This window comes from Canis aureus, chromosome 10 (assembly GCF_053574225.1).
Source record: "Canis aureus isolate CA01 chromosome 10, VMU_Caureus_v.1.0, whole genome shotgun sequence".
In the NCBI taxonomy this organism is placed as follows: Eukaryota; Metazoa; Chordata; class Mammalia; order Carnivora; family Canidae; genus Canis; species Canis aureus.
Genome location: NC_135620.1, coordinates 49,189,482 through 49,208,658, shown reverse-complemented (window position 1 = coordinate 49,208,658; position 19,177 = coordinate 49,189,482). Strand labels below are relative to the sequence as shown.

At 33.3% G+C, this 19,177-nt stretch overlaps 1 protein-coding gene and 1 pseudogene across 3 annotated transcripts in view; one reads left to right on the top strand and one right to left on the bottom strand.

Moving 5' to 3' along the window:
• The window catches only part of LOC144322335 (importin subunit alpha-1 pseudogene), a 283,230-nt pseudogene that overhangs the window by 42,506 nt on the left and 221,547 nt on the right, over window positions 1-19,177 (top strand). The window lies entirely within an intron of this gene.
• Window positions 1-19,177, bottom strand: part of LOC144322336 (uncharacterized) — an 84,880-nt gene that overhangs the window by 40,833 nt on the left and 24,870 nt on the right. The window lies entirely within an intron of this gene.

The window sequence follows — 19,177 nt, the reverse complement described above, 5'->3', positions numbered from 1 at the left end:
ATGAATGAATGAGTAAATTATTTAGAATTAAAGTACAAAAGAATTATGTCTCCCAAATTATTTACTGCTCTCAAAGTCCTGTCTGGAATATAATTAGGTTAATAGGGTTGCCAAAAATCACTTTATTCACAAAAAAGAGAAAAATTTACCTCCCAATTTACTCTTCTCTTGCTAAATTGGTTTTTGTGTTAGTTCCAAATTTATCAAATGAATTCTGTTCTTGTACAAGTCACTCTGCCCCAATTGGCAATCCTTTACTTACCTTTGTGTTAAGAAGGAATGTGAAGTAGCTGATATAAAGTTATAACTAGTATTTGAATTCAACTCTCAAAGCAAACATATAATTGAAATTATTATAAAACTTCACCAGAAAAGGTTTGATTAGCTGTATTTAGAATTTTCAAATTTCAAAGCATACATCTTTATTTCATGTAACTAGAAAGGGGTTGGTGCCATTTAGTATACCAAGATTTTTATATCAAAGAGAACTCTATTTTTAATCCCAGTTTTGTTATTTGTTAAAAGAGTAACTTTCTATGTTAGAAATATTCTTATTAACTTATTTTGGTAATTTGTTGATGTATTTATTGTACTTTAACCTAAGTAATATAGCCTAAGGTTTATCATAAGGAACAGGAAAATATAAAGACTTGTGGATGTTATTATAAAGATTAAACAATAAAGAAAAATAATAGAGAAGGACTAAATAATATATGCATAATAGTTCCATCATATCTATCTCACTTATATCTGTTGATCACTATTATCTGCTTTACTAATAACAAGAATCCAAAAACATATATTCCTAGAAATTAACATGTGAATGTGCAATTAAAAAAAAAAAAAAAAAAAAAAAAAAAGGAGCCTGAAGTTTGCCCTACCAGTTTATCCAGGAAACTAATCTAAGGAATGCTATAAGGAAAAGAAAGTGTAGGTTCTACATTTCTTTAGAAGATTGATAGATTATTGATTAACCATTTAGAATAAACAGACTATGTTTCTGTGACCTTAAATTTGATTTTCCACAAAGATCAGAAAAGGAACTATCAAAAGATATATCATTAAGCTAAAAATTTAATATTATTATAGTTTTTCTTTTTTCCCCCCAGGAAACAGAATTTTGCAAGAGATTATGTGGATTATCACTGGGTTGTCTTTACCATACTGATTCAATATGATATTTATTAATAAATAATGAATTTGAGATTGAGGATTGGCATAAGCCTGAAGAGTAATCAGCATAAGAGCAAGAGGTCTTTTCTTACAATATTTACCGTACTTTACTGTAAATATTTGTGCAGGGTTTTACTTCCTTGGTAGTTTCTAAATAGTTTGAGATTGGGAACCAGATTTTTCTATTTATAATAGTTGCTTATGTGCCTAACACAATGTCTGGCATGTAGAAAGTACATAAGAAATAAACATTAAGTTGAAAGGTTAGAAATGACCATAAGAGGATATGGAAGAGGATAAATTCTTCTCTGACACAAAAGAGGTTGAATTCAGATCAATTTGACTTATTGTTGTAGAATACAGAGTACTTATCATGTGTTCAAGCTTTTATTACCCTAAAAGAAGCTATCCTGTAACTGTCAGATGCTACACAATTTATAAAGTACAACATCATGGTTTTATCTTTTAAAGAAGCCTCTGGAATCCTTAGTGTTGGAGAAAGGGTGGAAAAGAGGAAAAAATTTCTCCATCTCCTATGCTTTGGAATAAAAATTTCAATGACAGAGTATTATAATAACAATTATACTTCAGAGTTTCCAGCTTGGGTAGAAACACAGAGTGAAGATATTTTGAAGTCATGACTTTAAGATGTATTTGAGATAGAATAGATTTTTGCATTTGGCTAGAAAACCAAGTTTTCAGGATTATCAATATACCATATCATTATCTTCTGCAGACACCATCAGTATAAAGAAAAAGAACTTTTGGGATCTATTATCTTAACAACTTTCACATATACCATATAGCAGTGTTAACTATAGCCATCATGTACATTACATGCCCTGTACTAATTCATCTTAAAACTGGAAGTTTGTACCTTTTGACCACTTTTACCAAAGTTCTCTATCCTCTTCCAAAGTTCTCTATCCTCTTCCACTTGCCTTCCCCTTCCCAACCACAAATCTGATCCCTTTTTCTATATTTGGTTTTGCTAACTTCTACACCTAAAGTGAAGTGATGTAGTTATTTGTCTTTTTTGGTCTTATTTTGCTTAGCATAATGCCCTCAAAATGAATCCATATTGTCACAAATGGCAGGATTCCCATTTTTATGGCTGAATAGTATTCCATTGTATGTGTGTGCCTCTGTGTGTGTGTGTGTGTGTGTAAACACACTGCATTTTCCACTCATCTATTAATGGACACTTATGTTGTTTCTATATCTTGGCTATGGTAAATAATGCTTCCATGAACATGGAGGGGGCAAATATCTCTTATTTAATTTTTGTGATGGTGAGAGATAGGGGTCTAGCTTCATTTCATTTTATTTTAAAAATTTTTTATTTATTTATTCATGAGAGACAGAGAGGGGCAAAGACATAGGAAGAGAGAGAAGCAGGCTCCTTGCAGGGAACCTGATGTGGGACTCCATCCCAGGACCCTGGGATCATGACCTGAGCCACCTGGTACCCCTATTTTCTTTTAACATATAAATGCCCATTTTCGCAGCACTATTTGTTGAAGAGAACATTTTTTTTTCCATTGAGTATTTTTGGCTACCTTGCCAAATATTAGTTGACCATATATGTATAGGTTTATTTCTGAGTTCTTAATTGTGTTCCATTGGTCTATGTGTCCATTTTTGTGTTGGTATGATACTATTTTAATAATAAAAGATCATTAATATAGTTTAAAATCAGGACTTTTGATGTCTCCAGTTTTGCTCGCTCTCTCAGGAAAGCGAGAAGAGCTTTTTAGGGTCTTCAATGGTTCCATATGAATTTTAGGATTATTTTTCTACTTCTGTTAAAAATGCCATTGGAATCCTGATAGAGATTGCACTAAATATCCTGATTGGTTGAATGGAAATTCTTAGAAAGCTGTTTCATGCTGGTGCAAACTGGTACATTTAAAGAATTCAAATAAAACTTTCATTTTCAAGTCTTCCAATTTGAGCACTAAAAAGTCAGGATGTTAGGTACTAATAAAGATATTATTTTTAGTTTGAAATAGTATGATTCAAATAGAACACCTCTAGAAAATAGGATCAAATTATACAAAAAATATACTTTTTTTCCAGATAAAATAACTTCATAGGACAATGCTTTCAACAGTCTAGCCTTCAGTGGTATAAATTTTAAAAAAAGTTAAATGTGTGTCTATGCACTTAAGGAAATATATAACTTTTAAAAAATAGATTTTATAATAAGAAAAATATGAAAGAATACTATTTCCTTCATTTTCTTATGATCCCTAAATAAACTATTTTGTTTCTATAACTTTTATTTCTCTTTCTCTAGGTTTCTATTTTGGGATATTATAGATTCACACATAGTATATAACACAGAGAGGTCCCTATATTCTTCATCCAATTTTCCCAAGATGTAAATGTCTTTCTTAATTAAACTATAAATCACAACAAGGATATTGACGTTAAAAAACCTTTGACCTCATTCAAGTCCACCAGTTTTACATGCACCAACTTTGTGCATGTATGTGTGTTTAGTTGTTTGCTATTTTATCAAATGTTTACATTCATATGATGACTATGTGAGTCAAGATGTAGAACAGTTTCATCACAGGGGACCCCATATGTTACTCTTTTATAGTCACAGCCACCTGTGTCTATTACCATCTCAGTTCCTGGCAACAATGAATTTGTGTTCATCTTTCTAATTTTGTCATTTCAAGAATGCTGATAAGTAGAATCATATAGCATGTCACCATTAAAGATTGACTTTTTATGCTCAAAATAATTTTTAGACTGGATCTATCTAATATGTTATGTATATCAATAGTGTCTTTAATAAGTCATATTCCATGAAAGAGATATACTACCTGTTTGACCATCCACATATTAGAGGTACCAGTTTGTGACTGTTGCAAGTGACCAAAGCTGCTATAAACATGTGTATACAGATTTTGTATGGACATAAGTTCTCAATAGAAATTAACACCAAACATTACAATTGCTGGATCATATAGAAAGTGCATGCTTAGATTTTTAGAAAATCGCCAAGTGTATTTTAGAATTACTGGATCATTTAACGTTTCTTTTTTTGTTGTTGTTTAACATTTCTTGAAGCAATGCATGAATGATTCATTTTCCCCCACATTTTTACCAGTGGTTAGCATTAGTTCAATTTACTTTCACTTGAGTGTTTTTGATAGGATGTATTGATATTTAATTTTGGTCTTAACTGAAATTTCCTTAATGGCTAATAATATTAAGCATATTTTATGGGCACTATATATACATATATTCACCTCAGTAGAATGTCTGTACACATATCTTGTCCATTTTCTCATTGTAAGTTTTGGGTGTGTTTTTTTTTTCTGCACTAAGTTTACTAATTTAGATATTCTACGTATACATCATTTGTCAAATGTGTGCTTTAAAAATATGACTGAGTAGTCTTTTTTTTTTTCCTTTTTCTTATATCTTCCTCATAAGGCTGTTACCAAGGGCAGAGTTTAATAGCCGAATGCAGGGCTTGAAGTCACAATTCTGAGATCAAGACCTGAGCTGATATCAAGAGTTGGATGAGTTGTCTGAGCCATCTAAGCACCCCAAAGTTTTAAATTTTGATGTGGCTCCATTTGTCAACTTTTTCTTTTTAGGGATTGTGCTTCTGCATTCAATTCTAAGAACTAGCCTTAGGTCACAAAGATTTATCTTCAGTTTTTATCTAAATGTTTGATACTTAAATTGTATTTATTTTATTTTATTTTTAGAAAGAGTATATGAAAGATGTAGGTGGTAGAGGGAAAGAGGGTATCTTGAGCAGGCTTCATGCCCAGCTTGATCTCACAACCCTAAAATCATGATCTGACCCAAAATCAAGAGTCAGATGCTTAACTGACTGAGCCACCCTGGTGCCCCTCAATTTAAATTGTGCATTAAATAACTCATCAGATGAGTATAACACCCAGTGCTCATCACATCATGTGCCCTTCTTAATGCCTCTCAGCCAGTTACCCCATTTTATCCCATTCACCTCCCGTTCAGCAACCCTTGGTTTGTTTCCCAAAGTTAAGAGTCTCTCATGGTTCGTCTCCCTCTCTGATTTTTCCCATTCAGTTTCCCTCCCTTCCCTTACAGTCTTCTGCACAATTTCTTACATTGCACACATGAGTGAAACCATATGTGCAAAGATAATTGTCTTTCTCTGATTGACTTATTTCACTTAGCATAATACTCTGCAGTTCCACCCACATCGGTGTAAATGGTAGGTATTCATCCTTTCTGATGGCTGAATAATATTCCATTGCATATATATACCACATCTTCTTTGTCCATTCACCTATGGAAGGACATCTAGGCTTCTTCCATGGTAGTTTGCCTATTGTGGACATTGCTGCTATGACCATTGGGGTGCAGGTGCCCCTTCACTTCACTACATCTGTATCTTTGAGGTAAATACCCAGTGGTATAATTGCTGGGTCACAGGGCAACTCTGTCTGTTTGTTTATTTAGCAACTCTGTTTTTAAATTCTGAGGAACCTTCATACCGTTTTCCAGAGTGGCTGTACCAGCCTGCATTCCCATCAACAGTGTAAGAAGGTTTCCCTTTCTCTAAATCCTCACCAACATTTGATGTTTCCTGTCTTCTTATTCTTAGCTATTCTAATTAGTATAAAGTGGTATCTCATTGTGGTTTTGATTTGAATTTCCCTGATGACAAGTGATGTGGAGCATTTTTTTCATGTGTCTGTTGGCCATTTGTATGTTGTCTTTGGAAAAATGTCTCTTCATGTATTCTGCCCATTTTTTGATTGGATTAATTTTTGGGGGGTGTTGAGTTTGATAAATTCTTTGTAGATCTTGGATACTAGCTCTATGTCTGATAGGTCATTTGCAAATATCTTCCCCCATCTGTCAGTTGTCTTTTGGTTTTGTTGACTGTTTTCTTTGCTGTGCAGAAGATTTTTATCTTGATGAAGCCCCAATAGTTCATTTTTGCTTTTGTTTCCCTTGCCTTTAGAGGCATGTTTTGCAAGAAGTTACTGTGGCTGAGGTTGAAGATGTTGTTGCCTGTGTTCTGCTCTAGAATTTTGATGGTTTTCTGTCTCACATTTAGGTCTTTCCATCCATTTTGAATTTTTCTTTTGCATGTTGCTGTCCAATTTTCCCAGCACCATTTGTTGAAGAGACTGTCTTTTTCCCATTAGATATTCTTTCCTGCTTTGTCAAAAATCAGTTGACCGTAGAGTTGAAGGTCCATTTCTGGCTTCTCCATTTTGTTCCATTGATCTGTGTGTCTGTTTTTGTGCCAGTACCATACTCTCTTGATGATTACAGCTTTGTAATAGAGCTTGAAGTCTGGCATTGTGATGCCACCAGCTTTGGTGTCCTTTTTCAACATTTCTCTGGCTTTTGTTTTGTTTTGTTTTGTTTTTTTTCTGATTCCATACCAATTTTAGAATTATTTGTTCCAGTTCTAGGTCTATGGTGTTTTGATAGGGATTTCATTGAATGTGTAGATTGCTCTGGGTAGCATAGACATTTTAACATTTCTTCTTCCAATCCATGATAATGGAATGTTTTTCCATTTCTTTGTGTCTTCCTCAAATTTCTTTAATAAGTGGTCTGTAATTTTTAGAAGACAGATCCTTTACTTCTTTGGTTAGGTTTATTCCTGTATTTTGGTGCAGTTGTAAATGGGATTGATTCCTTAATTGCTCTTTCTTCAGTCTCATTGTTAGTGTATGGAAATGCAGTGATTTCTGTGCATTGATTTTGCATCCTGCCACGTTGCTCAATTGCTGTATGAGTTCTAGAAATTTTGGGGTGGAGTCTTTTGGGTTTTCCACATAGAGTATCATGTTATCTGCAAAGAGTGAAAGTTTGAATTCTTTGCCAATTTGAATGCCTTTAATTTCTTTTTGTTGTCTGATTGCCATTATATTCTTTGCTAAAATATTTTTTGAACAATTCTATAATCTGTGCATTGCCACAAGTTTTAAAATAAGTTTGTCTATGAGACATGAAGAGACATTTTTCTGAAGAAGACCTACAGATGGCTAACAGACACATGAATATACGCTCAACATCATTCATCATCAGGGAAATACAAATCAAAACCACAATGAGATACCACCTCACACCAGTCAGAATGGCTAAAATTAACAACTCAGGAAACAACATATAATGGTGAGGATGTGGAGGAAGGGGAGCCCTCTCACATTGTTGGTGGGAATGCAAACTAGTACAGCCACTCTGGAAAACAGTACGGAGGTTCTTCAAAAAGTTAAAAACAGAACTACCCTACCACTCAGCAATTGCACTACCCTACTACTAGGCAATTACCCAAAGCATACAAAAAATACTGATTTGAAGGGGGACATGTAGCCTGAAGTTTATAGCAGCATTTTAATCAATACTAGCCAAACTATAGAAAGAGCCAAGTGTCCATCAACTGATAAATGGATAAAGATGATTGGGTATACATATATACAATGGAATATTACTCAGCCATAAAAGAATGAAATCTGGCCACTTGTAACAATGTGGATGGAACCAGAGAGTACTATGCTAAGTGAAATAGTTCAGTCAGAGAAAAGACAAATACCACATGATTTCACTCATGTGTAATTTAAGAACAAAACAGATGAACATAGGGAAAAGAAAAAAGAGGGACGCAGCCCATAAAAGAGATTCTTAAATAAAAAGAACAAACTGAGGGTTGCTGGAGGGAGGTGGGCAGGCAATGGGCTAAATAGATGATAGGTATTAATGAGGACACTTGTGATGAGCACTGAGTTTTATAGGTAAATGATTCTGTAAAATTTTGTTTCCATGGGTCTATTAGTCTGTGAAATGCAGTTGACATTTGTATTTTGATATATAGTCCTGCAAACTTCGTGAACTCAATAGTTTGAAGGATTTTGGCTTGATCCATGGGATTGCCTACTTAGACAATTTTATCATAAGCACATGGGGACAATTTTCTTCCTCAGTTTCCAATATTTCTTTTTCTTGCTTTAGTTTAGTGGCCAGAACATCTAGTATTATGCTTTATGTATTGGTGAGAGTGAATATCCTAGCCTTATTCCAATCTTAGGGGAGAAGTATTTGAGTATAATGTTAATTACATGCATTTTGTAGGTATTCCTATTAAGTTGGGGAAGTCCTCCTTTATTCTTAGATTCTTAGTTTGCTGAGGTTTTTTTTTTTTAATGAATGGGTATTTGATTTTTTTCAAATGATCATTCTCTGCGAGTTGATTATGAGCACATATTTTTTCTGTAGCTTCTTGATATGTGGGATTATATTAATGAATTTTTAAATAGTGAGCCAGCCTCCTTATCTGGATGAAACACAACTTCTTCATGGTACTTGATTTTTTAAAATATATTGCTCGATTTGATTTGCTAATATTAACCTGATGATACTGCATCAAAGTTCTTGGAAAATAATGAATCTGTAGTTTACCTTTGTTTCTCTGATTATAGAATCAGGATCAGGGCAACACCAGTCTTACAAGTGAGCTGGGAAGACTTCATTAGTGTTATCTTTTCTGAAAAATATTTTGTAAAATTTGTGTTTATTTTTTGAATGCTTGTATGAGTTCTCCAGTGAAATCATGTGGACATAAATATTTATACTTGGAAGGTTTCTTATTACAAATTCAATTTCTTTAAAGGTAACAGGTCTATTCAGATTGCCTATTTCATTTTGATTGATTTTGGGAAGTTTGTCATTTCCAAAAAATTGAAATGGCCATAGGATCTATAATGATATCCCCTATTCTTTTTCTAAATATGGGATTTTTATCTTGCCTCTTTATCAGTATTTCTAGAGGTTTATCAATTTCATTGATTTCTATTCAAGAATCTTTTGGTTCATTGATTTTTCTCTTTGTTTTCTTCGTCTCATTTTATTGATTTCTGCTCTTCTTTATGTCCTTCAATATGCCTGCATTTGATTCACTTTGCTTTTCTGTTTTCTAGTCTCTTGAGGAAGAAAACTAGGTTATTTTAAGGTCTTTATTGTTTTTCAAATGTTGATCTTTAAATAAATTTTTCTCTCAGACAGGAGATAGCTATGTCCTATATATTTTTATATTCTTCATTTTTCATTTAGTTCTATGCATTTTTTGTTCTTTCTCTGCAAATTCCTGCCTGACTCAGGTATTATTTAAAAGCGTATTGTCTATTTTCCATGTGTCTGAAGATTTTGTTGTCTTCCTGTTGTTCTTTTCTATTTTGCATTCATTGCAATTAGAAAACAGAATCTGTTTGCAATTATTTAAAAATTAATTAAGTTTGGGGCACCTGGGTGGCTCAGTTGGTTGACTGTCCAACTTGTGATTTTGGCTCAAGTCATCATCTTAGGGTTGTGAGAATAAGCCCTGTATTGGGCTCTGTGCTCAGTGTAGAGTCTGCTTAGGATACTCTTCCTCTCTCTCTGCTCCTCCCCACCATGTACTCTTCTCACTCATGCTCTTTCTTTCTGAAACAAATAAATCTAAAAAAATTAAAAACTAGTTAAGATTTGCTTTATGATTAAGATATGTTCTATTCTGGATATATTCCAAGGACAAATATCTGTGTATCTCTCTATATCTCTCTGTGTGTGTGTGTGTGTGTGTGTGTGTGTGTGTGTGTATGCATTCTACTTTTGTTTGGGGGACTATTCTTTAAATGTTGAGCAGATCCTGTTGGTTGGTCATATTTCTTTCATATATGTCCTTGATAATTTCCTTTTTTTTGTATAAAGTATTGAGAGAGATGTTATCTCCAAGTATAATTCAGGATTCATCTCTTTTTCCTTTTAGTTTTTTATGTTTTTGCTTCTTTTATTTTACAGGTCTGTTGTTCATTGCTTTAAGATGACTATATCTACTTTGATGGACTCTTTTATCCTTATAAAACTTACCCTCTCTGTCCTTGGTAATTTTCTTTGTTGTGAAGTAAGTTTTATCTGATGTTAATAAAGCCACTCCTGTTTACTTTTAATGGTTTTATAGTATATATTTTTCTATCATTTATTTTCATTCTATTCATACCACTATACCTAAAATAAGTTTTGTGGTACCTGGGTGGGTCAGTGGTTGAGCATCTGCCTTTGGCTCAGTTTGTGATCCTAGAGTCCTGGGATTGAGTCCCACATAAGGCTCCCTGCTTCTCCCTCTGCATATGTCTCTGCCTCTCTCTGTGTGTGTCTCTCGTGAATAAATAAATCTTCAAAAAAAAGTTTCTTATCTATGCATATTAGATTATATGCTTTTTCCCACTTGTTGATCTCTCTTTTAAATATTTAAACAATTTACATTGAATATTACTGCTATATTTAATATTTAGATTTTTTTCTGTTTAATGTTTCTGTACATTTTGGTTTTCTTTTTTATGAAGTCACTTAAAAATGAAATTCTTTTATTTTTTTAAAAGATTTTATTTATTTATTAATAAGAGACAGAGACAGAGAGAGAGAGAGAAAGAGAGAGAGAGGCAGAGACAAAGGCAGAGGGAGAAGCAGACCCCATGCAGGGAGCCTGATGTAGGACTTGATCCCAGGACTCCAGGATCCTGCCCTGGGCTGAAGGCAGATGCTCAACTGCCTAGCAACCCAGGTGTCCCTAAAAATGAAATTCTAAAAAAATATTTGTCCCCATATTTTTTAGTATATCTCTTTATATGGCCCTTTAGTGCGTGTTCTAAGATTGCTATATATAAATAACAGCAAAATCCACGATGTTAATATTTTACCAATTTGAGTGAAGTGTAAAATGCTTATCTCTATATCCTCTTCCTTCTCCCATTTATAATAAAAATGGTGTGAATATTTACTATATAGAAAGACCATATTAAACAGTATTAGGGTTTTTGCTTGAAACATGATTTTGAAATCTCAAGAGAAGGAAAATCTGTTGAATTCCCATATATTTTTTTTTCTGTTTTTATTGCCATTTCTTCCTACCTAATGTTACAGAGTTTCTTCTTTTATTGTTTCCACTGTGTTTAGAAAACTTCTTTTAGACATTCCTTAAGGTAGGTATGCATTAAAGAAAGAAAGAAAGAAAGAAAGAAAGAAAGAAAGAAAGAAAGAAAGAAAGAAATCTGTTTTCCTTGATCTGAGAGTATCTTGATTTTTTCATTCATCCTCAAGGAATATTTTTGCTAATATAGGATTATTAGTTGACAGAATCATATCTATCTCTCTAGCTAGCTTATTTTAAAATTTTTAGCTTAATAAAAATGGCATTTTATTTCCTTCTATATCCATAATTTGTGAAATCTGGCCAGATCTTGTTTTACCTCAGTTGATAGTATTATTTCCCACTAGCTGGTTTCAATAGAATTTGTCTTCAGTTTTTACAAGATTATTAACTATGATGTCTCTTGACATTGATTTGTTTAGGCTTATCCTATTTGAGGTTTGCTAAGTTTTGAATTTTAGGTTTGTCTTTGGCCAAATTAGGGAAAATCAACAGTTATTTATTTTTTCAGTCTACTATTTTGGGACTCAGATGATATGATTGATAGATTTTTTTTTCTTAGAGTCTGGTGATCGTCTGAAGCTCTAATCAGTTCTCTATTTTCTTTCTTTTGTTCAGATTATGTAATCCTACTGTTCTAGCTACATGTTCATAGACCCCTTTGCCCTCTCCATTCTACTGTTGAGCTTATCCATTTAGCTGTATTTGTTACTGTACCTTTTAGTACTAAAACAAATTTGATTCTTTAAAAATGTTTTTTAATGAGTTAAATTTATATAACATGAAATTCACTATTTTTCCACATTAAGTTGTGTGGTTCATTGGTTTTTAATATGTTCATAATGTTGCACAATCATCACCACTAGGTCCTGAACATTTTTATGATATCTGTAATATTGCAATTTTTTTAAAAAAAGGATTTTATCTATTCATGAGACACACAGAGAGAGAGGCAGAGACACAGACAGAGGGAGAAGCTGGCTCCATGCAGGGAGCCTGATGTCACACTCTGAGCCAAAGGCAGATGCTCAACCACTGAGCTACTCAGGCATCTCAATATCACATTTTATAATTAGAAATAGTATACTTATTTTTCATCCATGTTTCTAGAACAGGGCTCCCCAAAGACTTGGAATAAAAGTATCTGTGTTAAGGTAATGATACAACTTTTGGAAAACACCTAAGAATTGGGACTTATTGCTCATGAAACCAACCATGTGATTAGAAAATTGGCATCCCACCCCACTTTCCTATGGCAGGGAAAGGGAGAGTGGTTGGTAGTCAAATCAACTGTCAATAGCCAGTGATTCAATCAACCATGCTTATGTAATGAAGCTTCCTTTAAAACCAGAAAGGATAGAGGATAGAGTTCAGAGAGTTTCTAGGTTGGTGAACACATAGATTTGGGGAGACTAGCCTGCTCTGAGGGGGCATGGAGCTCTATTCCCCTCCCTATACCTTTCCTGATGCACCTATTACATCTGGCTGTTCCAATAATGTGTAGCTTAAAAGGATTCACACTATTATCTATTTCTGGAAGGTCAGTGGTGATGTCTACACATCTATTCTTTATTTTTTTAAGATTTTATTTATTTATTCATGAGAGACAGAGAGAGACAGAGAGAGAGAGGGAGAGGCAGAGACACAGGCAGAGGGAGAAGGAGGCTCCATGCAGGGAGCCGGATGTGGAACTTGATTCCAAGACTCCAGGATCATGCCCTGGGCCAAAGGCAGGCGCCAAACCACTGAGCCACCCAGGGATCCCTACACATCTATTCTTAAGTATTGTAATCTGATTATTATTTTTTTAAGTTAAGTTTACATAAAGTTTGTCCGTTCTTGATCTTAAAAAAAAAAAAAAGAACTACTGCTTTCAGTTCTTTTTCTTCATTGTTTTGCTATTCTTTTCCTTGTGTTTGACTTTCTTTAGTTTCTTAAAGTAGAAGTTTAGGTTATAGATTTGAGATTTTTCTGTCTTTTTTGGTGGTATTTAGAGCTATAAACTACCCTCTGAGCATTATTTCTCTACATACCTCAAATTTTCATTTGTTGTGTTTTTATCTTTGTTAATTTCAAAGTAATATATAATTAGTTACTTGAGCTATCATTTAGGAGTATGTTGCTTAATTTCCACATATTAGCTTCTAAATTTCCTCCTGTAGATGATTCTAACTTCATTCCATTTTAGTCAGAGAACATATTTTGTATTATTTCACTGTTATAAAATTGATTCTTCTTTTATGTATCAACATATGGTTTATCTTATAGAATGTTCCATGTACACTTTGAGAAGAATGTCTATTCTAATGTTGATAGATGGAGGTTTCTGTAGATCTCTCAATTATATTTTTGGCTTTTACTGTGGTCAAATTCTTTCTTTTCTTGTTTATCCTTTATCTAGTTGTATTCATTATTTAAATCAGGGTATTGGAAAAGTTCTATTTATTTTGAACTATCTCAACATTAAATTATGTCAGCTTTATCTTCGTATGTTTTGAAATACTGTTTTTTAACTGCATATATGTTGACAAATATATTCTTATTAGATTGACTCTTTTACAATTTATAAAGTCTTTCTAGTAATGATTTTTTTAATGCTTATTGTATCTGATATTAGCATAGTCATTCAAAGTCTCTTGTGGTAACTGTTTGCCTGGAAAATATTTTACCATCCTTTTACTTTCAATCTATTTGTATCTTTGGATTTCACGTTTCTTATAAGCAACACATAGTAGGATCATGTAAAAAATAATCCATTCTGTCAATCTCTGCCTTTTAACTGAAAGGGTTGGTCCGTTTACATTTAATGTAATTATTGTAAGAAGGACTGCTTTCTACCAGCTTGGTTTTTCTTTATATTTTATATCTTTTTCATATTAAAATATATTTTATATTGCACCATTTTAATTCCACTGTCATTTATATTATATATATTCTAGTTATTTTCCTAGTGATTACTAGAGAATTATAATTAACTTTAAAATATAGATTGGATTATTACTGACTTAATTTTAGTTAATATGCAAACGTTTTGTGTCTATATATTTTCATTCACCCCTTATGATGTTACTTTTGAAACTACACGTTTGTACATTGTTTGCACAATAGCACATAATTAAAACTTCTGATTTATGCAGTTGTTTTTTAATTTTTTTTATTTATTTATGATAGTTACAGAGAGAGAGAGAGAGAGAGAGGCAGAGACACAGGCAGAGGGAGAAGCAGGCTCCATGCACCGGGAGCCTGACGTGGGATTCGATCACGGGTCTCCAGGATCGCGCCCTGGGCCAAAGGCAGGCGCCAAACCACTGCGCCACCCAGGGATCCCTGTTTTTTAAATGAGATAAGAAAAAATGTTGTTACCAAAAAATTACACTGTGTTTCATATTTACCTGTGTGGTTATCTTTACTGGTGTTCCTTATTTCTTGAGGTTGCTGTATAGTATATTTATTTCAGCCTGAAGGACTAATTTAGCATTTCTTGCAGGACAGGTTTGCTAGTAAGCAACTGTCTCAGTTATTACTTATTTGAGATGTCTTAATTTCTCCTTCACTTTGAAGGATAATTTAATAAGATATAGAATTGTAGGATGATAGATTTTTTTTCTATTGAAACTCAGATTAATATCATCTTCCCCTAGTCTTGATGGCTTTGAAAATGACTGTGAACATTTTTGAGGATGCTTTGTATTTGATGAGTTGCTTTTCTCTTGCAGCTTTTATGGTAGTCTCTTTGACTTTGGTTTTTGACAGTTTGATTATATGTCTTAATGTGGATCTCTGAATCTATTTACCTGAAGTTCACTCAGCTTCTTGAATGTATAGATTAATGCTTTCCATCAGGTTTGGGAATTTTTTTAGCCTTATTTTTCGTAGTATTTCTTCTTTATTTCTCACTCCTGATGGGACTTTCATTATGATACTGCTCATATGCTTGGTAGTGCCCAACAGGTCTCTTTGTGTTCATTTGTCTTGATTTTTTTTTTTTTTTACTGTTTCTCAGATCAGATAGTTTGAACTAATTTATTTTGAAGTACACTAAGTGTCTTTCTGCCTGCTCCTATCTGCTGTTGACTCCTCTAGTGAATTTTCCATTTCAGTTAGTGTATTTCTCAACTCTATAATTGATATATATTTTTCATAATTTCTATTTGATTAGGCATCATTCTCTAGGTTTCTCTTAGTTCCTTATACATAGTTTCCGTTAGTTACTTGAAGATACTTAAAATAGGTGTTTAAAATTATTTTCTACTAAGCCTAATGTTTCTGTTTCCTAAGGAATTATTTCAATAGATTGCTTTGTTTCCTGTATATGGAGCATGCCTTCTTTATACAATTCAGTGTTCTGTTGATGCTGAAAATTGGGCTATTTGAATATATTATTCTGGAAACTCTGGCAATCCTATTTTGTCCCTCTTCAGGACTTATTATTGTTTATTGCAATCATCAATATTGGTTTAGTAGCTTTCCTGAACAAATCTTGCAGGTTATATTTTTGTCATTTGTGTTGCCTGAAGTCTCTATTTGATTATCTTGGCAATCAGGTAATGAACAAAGATGTCCTCACATTTGGGAGGAAGAAAATATGACCCAGTCTTTTAAAAAAATTTATTTTTTTATTTATTTAATTCATGAGAGACACACACACACACAGAGGCAGAGACATAGGCAGAGGGAGAAGCAGGCTCTACGCAGGGAGCCTGATGTGGGACCTGATCCCAGGACCCCGGGATCATGACCTGAGCCAAAGGCAGACACTCAACGGCTGAGCCACCCAGGTGTCCCTGACCAAGTCTTTTAATAAGGGTCCCCTGTGTGTATGTGGGCACACTTTCAACATATAGTGAGGCAACTTAAAACTGTCTTGTACAAATCTTCAAGATCAAACAAGGAGACCATAACTAGCAATGCTAGAGGCAAGGATCTTAGTAATGTGAAAGACATCCATGAATAAATACATATAGGTAAATAACATGTATAAATTAATCTCAGGAATTATGTTTTCAGCAAGACTAGAGACCAATTTTTTAGTAGTAATTTTTTCTCTGTGGCATTTTAAGTTGATTTTTTACTTTTTTCTTGGCTCTTTTTCTGTTGTTGAAATACAATAATAAAATGATTAGAATATTCAAGAAGAAATACTGTTTTGAGACAGAAAGCCTTTTAAAAATTATCTTTCCAATTAGTTTTCACCAAATACCCTTCTTCACTCTGATTATATATCAGTGGGTTTTAATGCTTTGGATGGACAGATAGTAATTATAAGAATTTATCAGATGTATTGGTACATTGTGTTATGGTGACTTAGGGAAGAACTGGATGGGTTACTTTGGTTTACAGGGTACTTTGCTATGTTTCTTCCAATCAATTATAAATTCCAGTAATTTTTCAAAAACTTCTAGGAAGGGTGTGAAAGATTATTTGGGTTGAAGGGTAATATTGATATAATTTACTGAGTATTGCACATCATTGGTTAGAAAGCAGCTCTAAGAACAAAGAAAAAGTGATTTTTGGTATGAAACTGCAAACCTTAATGTGTGGAATGTCTTCAGAATGGTTTTACTTAATCTAATTGTGCTGTATATGTGTGCACCCATAGAAGAAAATGTCTTTTGTTTCAAAGTCACACATAGTAATTTAACAGCCTACAAGTGATGTTATAAAAGCACTTAGAATGCTCAAGAATATTGCACAGAATGTAAATTCTCAGTACACTGAGTGCATAAGATGCAAGCAGTTGCTCAGATCTTAAGGAAAACACCTATTTGGAAACATTTAAGTATCCAGGGCATGTCACCATTTTCCCACAGTGACAACACTGAAGAAATGAAATATCATCTTCTAATCTAGATATCAGTGGGTTGTCAGATTAGTACATACATTCTGCTGCAATTTTCTCACTTATTTCCTCTCTTTTTCAGGGAGAGTAATCTTTATAATCTCATTTATTAATTTCCCCACAGTTAACCAAACAACTACCAATCCCTATATTCATGAAACTTTTCAAAAGAAGTCTTTTATCAAACTTTCAGAGAGCTAGGTAATTGGGGGATGGTTATTTTCTGCAGAATTTAAGTCATTTTCCATTGGGTTGAGCCCTAGGAATAGATCATTGTGTAAGTATAGAGGATGTTGCTCCACTGTTTTCTCTAGTTCTTGTAAAAATACTCTATGGATTGGAATATGGGCTTAACTTTAATGCTTACTGTTTATCAAATATTATTAATTAATGTTAATGTTTAGACATTTATTACGAAAATTTCACTGTAAGCAAATATTTTATTTACATCTTCATTTATATCATTTATGTTCTTTTATTGAGGTAAAATTGACATTCATTTCAGGTGTACATGATTTGATATTTGTATACATTGATAAATTTAAAAATAAATGAGTCACCTAGGTGGCTCAGTGGTTGAGTGTCTGCCTTTAGCTCAGGTCATGATTCCAGGGTCCTGGGATCAAGTCCTGCATCAGGCTCCTCACAGAGAACATGCTTCTCCTTCTGCCTATGTCCCTGAATCTCTCTCTCTGTGTCTCTAATAAATAAATAAAATCATTAAAAAAAAAGAAAGAAAAATGATCACAATAAGTCTGGTTACCATTCTATTTTCTTGTGATGGGGAATAAATTTATTCTCTTAGCAACTTTCAGATATGTAATATAGTCATCATCTGTAGTCATCATGCTGTAAATTACCTGGCCAGAACTTTTTATTTCGTAACTGGATGTTTGTACCGTTTGATTCCCTTTGCCTGTTTTACCCATCCTCAAACCTCTACCCCTTGCAACCACCAATCTGTTCTCTGCATCTATGAGCTTGGTTTTGTTGTTTTGGACTCCACATATAAGTGAGATCATATGGTATTTGTCTTTCTGACTTATTTCACTGAGCATAAGTGAAAATGCCATTTCATATATTGCCTTTTCATTTTGTTGATGATTTCCTTTGCTGTGCTTTTTTTTTTCTTAGTGTGATGTAGTCTCAGTTTTGTTGCTTTTGGAGTCAGATCCAAAAATTCTTCGCCAAAAATGATGTCAAGGAGCTTATTGCCTTATGTTTTCTTCTAGGGGTTTATGGTTTCAGGTCTTATATTCAAGTGCTTAATCCATTTTGAGTTAGTTTCTGTGTCTGGTGTAGTCACCCTTCTAATTAAAGGTAAAATGGGATAAATAAGATTATAATTCAGAGTATCTTTCTATCTTTGCTCTTATACTTTGAAGATAAACGCACAGTACTATGTGCTTAACTTAAAGTCATTAAGCAGTTTTTTAAAGATATATGGCAAAAAATAAAAGTATGTGGCAAAATGAATCTGTGCTAAAAGTGTTTCTGACTGCTATTACCTATATATCAGTGGTAGAAAATATGGTTAAGTTCCTGAGATTTTTGAGGTCATTTCTGACTGCAGCATGTGATAGTCTAAACTAATAAGGATTTTGGCCGCTTTTTTTTTTTAATCACTATTTTCTACAGAGGAATATGAGGGATACAAAAATAAAATGTGAAACTGACTCAAAGAAATTACTAAATTATATAAATATTTAATAAAATATAGACCCATTTTAGACTTCAAACCTTTATTTTTGGCTGAACTTTTTATGTTTGTTTCTACTGAATTATTTGTCTCTTCATTCTCTTTTCTTCTTGGAGACCTTGGAATTTTACCTTTCTTCCTTCTTCCATGCCTCTTAGATAAATCAAATAGATTTTACATTTTTCAGTGTCTTTCTTTTCAAGCATTTTCACATGTGTGAAGCTCCAATGACCTCTCACCTCAGTCTCTGATTGTCATGTTACAAAAAAAATGTGTAAAAGATATGGCTATGAAAAAAGGATGAAAGGAAGAGTGCACAGCTTCTAAAAAAATTATTAGGGGCATAGATGTTCTTGGTAGTTTTTGTGATTGAAGTGTTCTGACAAACATACTTTTTATTCACCCAAAACAGGTCATTTAAATGAGAATGTTAAGTTATTTGAGCAAACGTTTTGGGGAAAGATGGCAAGTATAGGATATTAACTTCTATTTTCTTCAAAACGAAAGTAGATAAGCTTGAAACCTT